Source organism: Lathyrus oleraceus, chromosome 2 (assembly GCF_024323335.1).
Source record: "Lathyrus oleraceus cultivar Zhongwan6 chromosome 2, CAAS_Psat_ZW6_1.0, whole genome shotgun sequence".
Classification (NCBI taxonomy): domain Eukaryota; kingdom Viridiplantae; phylum Streptophyta; class Magnoliopsida; order Fabales; family Fabaceae; genus Lathyrus; species Lathyrus oleraceus.
This window is the reverse complement of record NC_066580.1, coordinates 133,092,422-133,099,142: the sequence shown is the minus strand read 5'-3', so window position 1 is coordinate 133,099,142 and position 6,721 is coordinate 133,092,422. Positions and strand designations below refer to the sequence as shown.

General features: G+C 41.3%; 1 non-coding gene across 1 annotated transcript; it reads right to left on the bottom strand.

Moving 5' to 3' along the window:
- Positions 1–233: 233 nt before the first annotated feature.
- Positions 234–340, bottom strand: LOC127124229 (small nucleolar RNA R71). Its single transcript, XR_007803850.1, has one exon. It is a non-coding gene; the product is annotated as a small nucleolar RNA R71 (small nucleolar RNA).
- Positions 341–6,721: the final 6,381 nt, after the last annotated feature.

The window sequence follows — 6,721 nt, the reverse complement described above, 5'->3', positions numbered from 1 at the left end:
CTGGAAATCCTATGGACGATCCTAATGAACACCTGACCAAGTTTGTGCAGTACGCAGATACTATAAAGGCGAATGGTGTATCTCAAGATGCGATAAGACTGCGCCTATTTCCTTTTTCACTAAGAGACAGAGCTTGGGCTTGGTTGTAATCCTTGCCATCCAAATCCGTTACAACATGGGAAGAACTGAAGAACGTTTTCTTATCCCGATATTTTCCGCCGAGCAAAACTGCTATGCTGAGAGCTCAAATCAATGGATTTCGATAAAAAGATGTGGAATCTCTCTACGAAGCGTGGGAGAGATACAAGGACATGATGAGGATATATCCACATTACGGTCTCGAAGACAGGGTGATCGTTCATACATTTTACAATGGGCTTCTGTATAACACAAGACATACAGTAGACGCTGCTGTGGGCGGTGCACTTATGGATAAGCCATACAACGAAGCCTATCAACTCATTGAAAATATGGCCCAAAACCATTGCCAATGGGGAGGTGAACGAACTCCAGTGAAAAAGTCCTAGACAAAGGGTGGAATGTACGAAATCAGTAGCCTTGACCATGTTCATGCAAAGGTAGATGCCCTTGGTCAAAAATTAGATAACTTGACCATACCACCCGCAGCCACCGTGGCTGCTGTAACTCCAAACTGTGAGTTATGTGGAAACCCTGGACACACTGCACAAGAATGTCAAATATTAGCAGGAGTCCCAACCGATCAAGTGAATTACACACAAGAAAATCCCTATTCGAATACCTACAACCCAGGGTGGAAAAACCATCCTAATTTCTCGTATAAGAATAACAATGCCCTTTATGCACTTGGCCAAGCACCAGCTGTTCCGCCTGGATATCAAAAGCCAGCTAATAATGCTCCTAACATGCCTAGGAAGTCAAATCTCGAATTGATGATGGAAAGCTTCATAGCTACCCAAGCTCAGACAAACAAAGACTTCTTAAACCAAAACATACATACTAGCGAGCAACTTAAACAACTAGTGAGCAAAGTAGACGCCTTAGCCACCCATAATAAAATGCTTGAAACACAGATTTCACAAGTGGCTCAACATCAAGCATCTACAGCCGCTCCAGCTGGAACATTTCCTGGACAGCTGCAACCTAATCCAAAGGGACATGCAAATTCCGTTATACTGAGGAGTGGAAAAGAAGTAGACGGACCCGTAGATCCAAGACTCCAAAACCCTGCCATGTACCAAAAACCAGATAAAACCTCAACTGAGCAGGTGACTGAACTAAAGGAAACATAAGATAATACCCAAGAGGCCGAAGAGAAAGAAAAACCTTATGTGCCTCCATCTCCTTATAAACCACCCATTCCGTATCCTCAAAGACTCAAAAGTTCTAAAACTGCGAGTCAATTTAGGAAATTTGTTGAACTTCTGAAGCAATTAAACATTACGATACCCTTTACAGAAGCTATCACACAAATGCCCTCCTATGCCAAGCTTCTTAAGGAGATCCTATCCAATAAGAAAAAGTTTGAGGATGACGAAACAGTTACACTTACTGCCGAGTGTAGCGCCATAATCCAGAATAACATGCCTCCCAAACTAAAAGACCCAGGTAGTTTTTCCATACCCCGTGTCATTGGAAAATTCGTCATAGACAAAGCTCTATGCGATCTAGGAGCCAACATTAGTGTAATGCCCTTAACCGTTCGTAAAAGGCTCAGTATGGGAGAATTAAGACCGACCAAGATGTCTGTTCAATTAGCTGACCGCTTAATCAAATATCCTGTCGGTATACTTGAGAATGTCCCAGTACGTGTAGGACAATTTTATATTCCTACAGACTTCATAATCTTGGACATCAAAGAAGATGCCAATACACCTATCATACTAGGAAGGCCATTCTTGGCTACCACCGGAGCCATAATAGACGTAAAGAGAGGTAAGCTGACATTCGAAGTTGGAGAGGAAAAGGTTGAATTCATCTTGACTCAATTCTTACAAGCGCCAGCTATAGACGACACCTGCTATCTACTTGATGTCATAGACGAGTGCGTGAGAGAGATGGAGATGCAAGAAACCACATACTCTAATATAATGAAAATCCAAATCCCTCCAATCTTTGAAGACGATAATTGGCATGAACCATACCAAAACGAAAGTCTAAGCGAAAGCTTTGCACTTACACCCAACCACATGCCATGCCCAAAGAAACCTGACTTGGAATTAAAAGCACTACCAAAGAACCTAAGATACGAATTCCTAGACACTGAACTAAAAAGACCAGTAATAGTCAACGCTGACTTGGGATAGATGGAAACTGAAAAGTTACTAGATGTCCTAAGAAAATATCCAACAACGTTAGGATATAACATCACCGATCTAAAAGGAATAAGTCCTTCTATCTGTATGCATCGCATTATGCTGGAGGAAGATTGTAAAACCTCTAGAGAACACCAGAGAAGGATCAACCCAATCCTGAGTACGGTAGTCAAGGATGAAGTAAAGAAACTTCTAGATGTTGGAATCATATACCCGATCTCTGATAGTCAATGGGTTAGCCCCGTTCATGTAGTACCCAAGAAAAGGGGTGTTACAGTCGTTAAGAACGAGAAGGGCGAATCTATAGCACAAAGAGTTGTGACCGGAAGTAGAATGTGCATTGAATATAGAAAACTAAACAAAGACACTCGGAAAGATCATTTCCCTCTACCCTTCATTGATCAAATGCTTGAACGATTGGCTAAGCATTCTCACTTCTGCTATCTAGACGGTTATTCAGGATTCTTTCAAATCCTAATCCATCCTGACGACCAAGAAGAGACTACCTTCACATGCCCTTATGGTACATTCGCCTATCGACGAATGCCATTTGGATTATGTAATGCTCCCGCAACATTCCAAAGATGCATGATGGCAATCTTCGCCGATTTTATAGACGACATCATGGAAGTCTTCATGGACGATTTTTCTGTTTGTGGGCAGAGTTTTGAATGATGTCTATCAAACCTAGAAATGGTACTCGAAAGATGCATGAAAGTAAACCTCGTTTTAAACTGGGAGAAATGCCATTTCATGGTTCAACAAGGAATTGTGTTAGGTCACGTGGTATCTGACAGAGGAATTGAAGTAGACAAAGCTAAGATCGAAATCATAGAGAACCTTCAACCTCCGAAAACTGTACGAGAAATAAGAAGCTTTCTAGGACACACCGGTTTCTACCGATGTTTCATTAAAGATTTCTCAAAAATAACCAAGCCACTTACAGGATTATTAATGAAAGACGCTGATTTCATATTTGATGAAAAATGCGTAACAACGTTCAACCAACTGAAAACATATTTAATCACCGCACCCATAATGCAAGCACCTGACTGGAGATTACCTTTCGAAATCATGTGCGATGCGAGTGATTACGCAGTAGGCGCAGTACTGGGACAAAGAAAGGATAAGAAGCTTCATGCTATTTACTATGCGAGCAGAACACTAGATCCAGCCCAAATGAACTACGCCACCACTGAAAAAGAACTTCTGGCCGTCGTGTTCGCATTGGACAAATTTCGTTCCTACCTAGTAGGGGCGAAAATTATCATCTATACCAACCACGCCACTATTAGATATTTGCTAAGTAAGAAGGATGCCAAACCAAGACTTTTAAGATGGATCCTGCTCTTACAAGAATTTGATTTAGAGATAAAAGATAAGAAAGGTACTGAAAACATAGTAGCAGACTCATAGCCCAAACCAAGACTTTTAAGATGGATCCTGCTCTTATCACGAATCGAAGGGAACAAACCTGAACAAATCCCAATTAATGATGATTTCCCTTACGAACGACTCATATCCCAAATGGAAAGTGATATGTCTGAATTAACATTAAATGATACAGAAATAGAAGAATCTGTGGAAGAAATACATGCGAATGCAACTCTGCCATGGTATGCTGATTTTGTCAACTACCTAGCCGTCAGAGTACTTCCACCGGACCTATCTTACCAACAAAAGAAGAAATTCTTTTACGATCTAAAATAGTACTACTGGGATGAACCTCTGCTTTTCAAAAGAGGTACCGACGGTATTTTCCGTCGATGTGTTCTGGAGGATGAAATAGATGATATAATCTCTCATTGTCATTTCGCTCCATATGGAGGGCATGCAAGTACCTCAAAGACCTGTACTAAGATCCTGCAATCAGGCCTCTTTTGGCCTACTCTATGGAAAGATGTCCATAACGCGGTTATAAAATGCGACCGGTGCCAACGCACTGGCAACATCTTAAGATGCGATGAAATGCCACAAACAAGAATCTTAGAAGTGGAAGTCTTTGATGTATGGGGGATTGACTTCATGGGACCATTCCCAGTTTCTTTTGGTAATAAGTACATACTCATTGCTGTCGACTATGTTTCAAAATGGATTGAGGCGGTAGCTTCTCCAACAAATGACACACGAGTAGTGATCAAGTTATTCAAGAACATTATCTTTCCTAGATTCGGTGTGCCAAAACTAGTTGTTAGTGACGGCGACTCCCACTTCTTATAAGATATATTTGGAAAACTTCTTCTGAAGTATGGAGTCCGACATCGCGTAGCAACATTGTATCACCCACAAACTAGAGGGCAAGTCGAAGTCTCGAATCGAGAAATAAAACAAATTCTTGAGAAGACCGTAGGAATATCCCGAAAAGACTGGTCATCCAAACTAAACGAAGCTTTGTAGGCCTACAGGACGACATACAAAACCCCGATAGGAACCACACCCTTCAAACTAGTTTATGGTAAATCCTGTCACCTCCCTGTGGAATTAGAACATAAAGCATATTGGGCAATTAAAACCCTAAATATAAACTATACTTCCGCAGGCGAGAAACAAATTCTGGACATCCACGAATTAGAAGAGCTGAGATTGGACGCTTACGAGAATGCCAGGATCTACAAAGAGCGAACCAAAAGATGGCATGACAAACGCATTTCTAGGAGGGAGTTTAAAGTCAGCGACGTAGTGCTACTATTCAATTCAAGACTTAAACTTTTTTTAGGAAAACTCAAATCTTGGTGGTCCGGCCCTTTCGAGATCACCAAAGTCCTCAATAGTGGTGCGATAGAAATAAAAGGTAGGAATAGTGACCCCTTTATAGTAAATGGGCAGCAACTAAAGTATTATCATAATATCGAAAATAGAGACTATTCGAACAATCTCAGACTCATAGAGCTGCCCGCTCGACCCCAAACTTAGTACAACGCGACGCTACTGTCGAACTTACGACATTGAACAAAGTGCTTAGTGGGAGACAACCCACCCTCTTTTTTGTTATCTTTGTTACAAACTATTTTCCTTCTTTGATTTTCTTCTTTATTTTGTTTGCTCCCCTTTTCTTAATTCTTTGCAGTCATTCTTGTTGCTTCTAGTAACTAACTTAGACATATTGGATACTGATAAACAGGAAAATTACTAACTAGTTAGTTAGTTACTTTCATCATGCAACAAATAGAGACAGTTTTCAGAGGCAGAGTTCAACGAAGGCGGTATGATTATCTAGCCCGGAAGGATATGGCATTGACCATATATTACGATGGACCTACCATGGATAAATTAGGCATCCGAGATAGCATCCTATTTATGTTTAACCAGCTTGGGTGGGAGAACGCAGCCATTAAGAGACGGTTTGTCACGTACCGTGAACTAACCTTAGAATTCCTTAGCTCCCTTATATACAACCCCGAACATGGTACAGACTTAACAAAGGGTTGATATCCTTTAGGTTTTTTAGCATGGACTTCACATATAGCCGTCGAGACCTTGCCGACCTCCTAGGATTCCCTAGTGGCCCTTTCGTTTTTACTACCCGCCAGGAGGACCTAATCGATGAAATCAACCTTGATGACTTTTGGGGTAGCATAACCGGAGAATCCAACCCAAACCCGAATGAGATGCACTCACAAAAGATCCATAACCCTGCTATCCGATACTTTCATAAAATACTAGCCTACACCCTATTTGGTAAGGAAGAAAACAACACCATAGTGTCCCGCGATGAACTTTTCATCTTGCTATGTGTCGATCAAGGTCGACATGTCAATATCGTGACATTCATGATGGAAAGATTTGTTCACCTTGCTAAGAACAACCGTACCCCAATAATAATAGGTGGCCTAGTAACCATGATAGCAGACGCCATCGGACTTGTACGCCCACTTTATGAGCTTGTACCATTTGGAAACATCCGACCCATGGATATCGAATTTTGCTTTAACTGTAGAATCATAGGAAATATTGGGACGGATACTTTTGATTATTTAATCAATAACGAAGTGGTTCGACTATTTACCTTGCCTAACCATAAGAGAACGAGTGTTCACAATCGCAATCACTGGCTTTATGACTTAGATGAACACCCTATTGATCCACCTTCACCTCCCGAGACACCGCACAAATATGAGTATATCGATGACCCTATCCATGTAGAAGAATCTGATCCTGAAACACCTCCCAACTATTATAACATTGATGAACCAGTTCCTCCATCATATGCTGATAATCTTGCCATGCTCATCACCCGTCTGAATGATTTCCAAGATGACATCAGAACTGTGAAAGACAAGATAAAGATCATACGCTTTGATGTCTTAGGCCTGATGGATATATCCGTCGAGCAGTTTCATCACCTGAACGAAGCTGTAGTTGCATTGGGACAAAACCGTGGCTAATACTACTGACCACTGATTTCTCCTACTCGCACTAAGCAATGA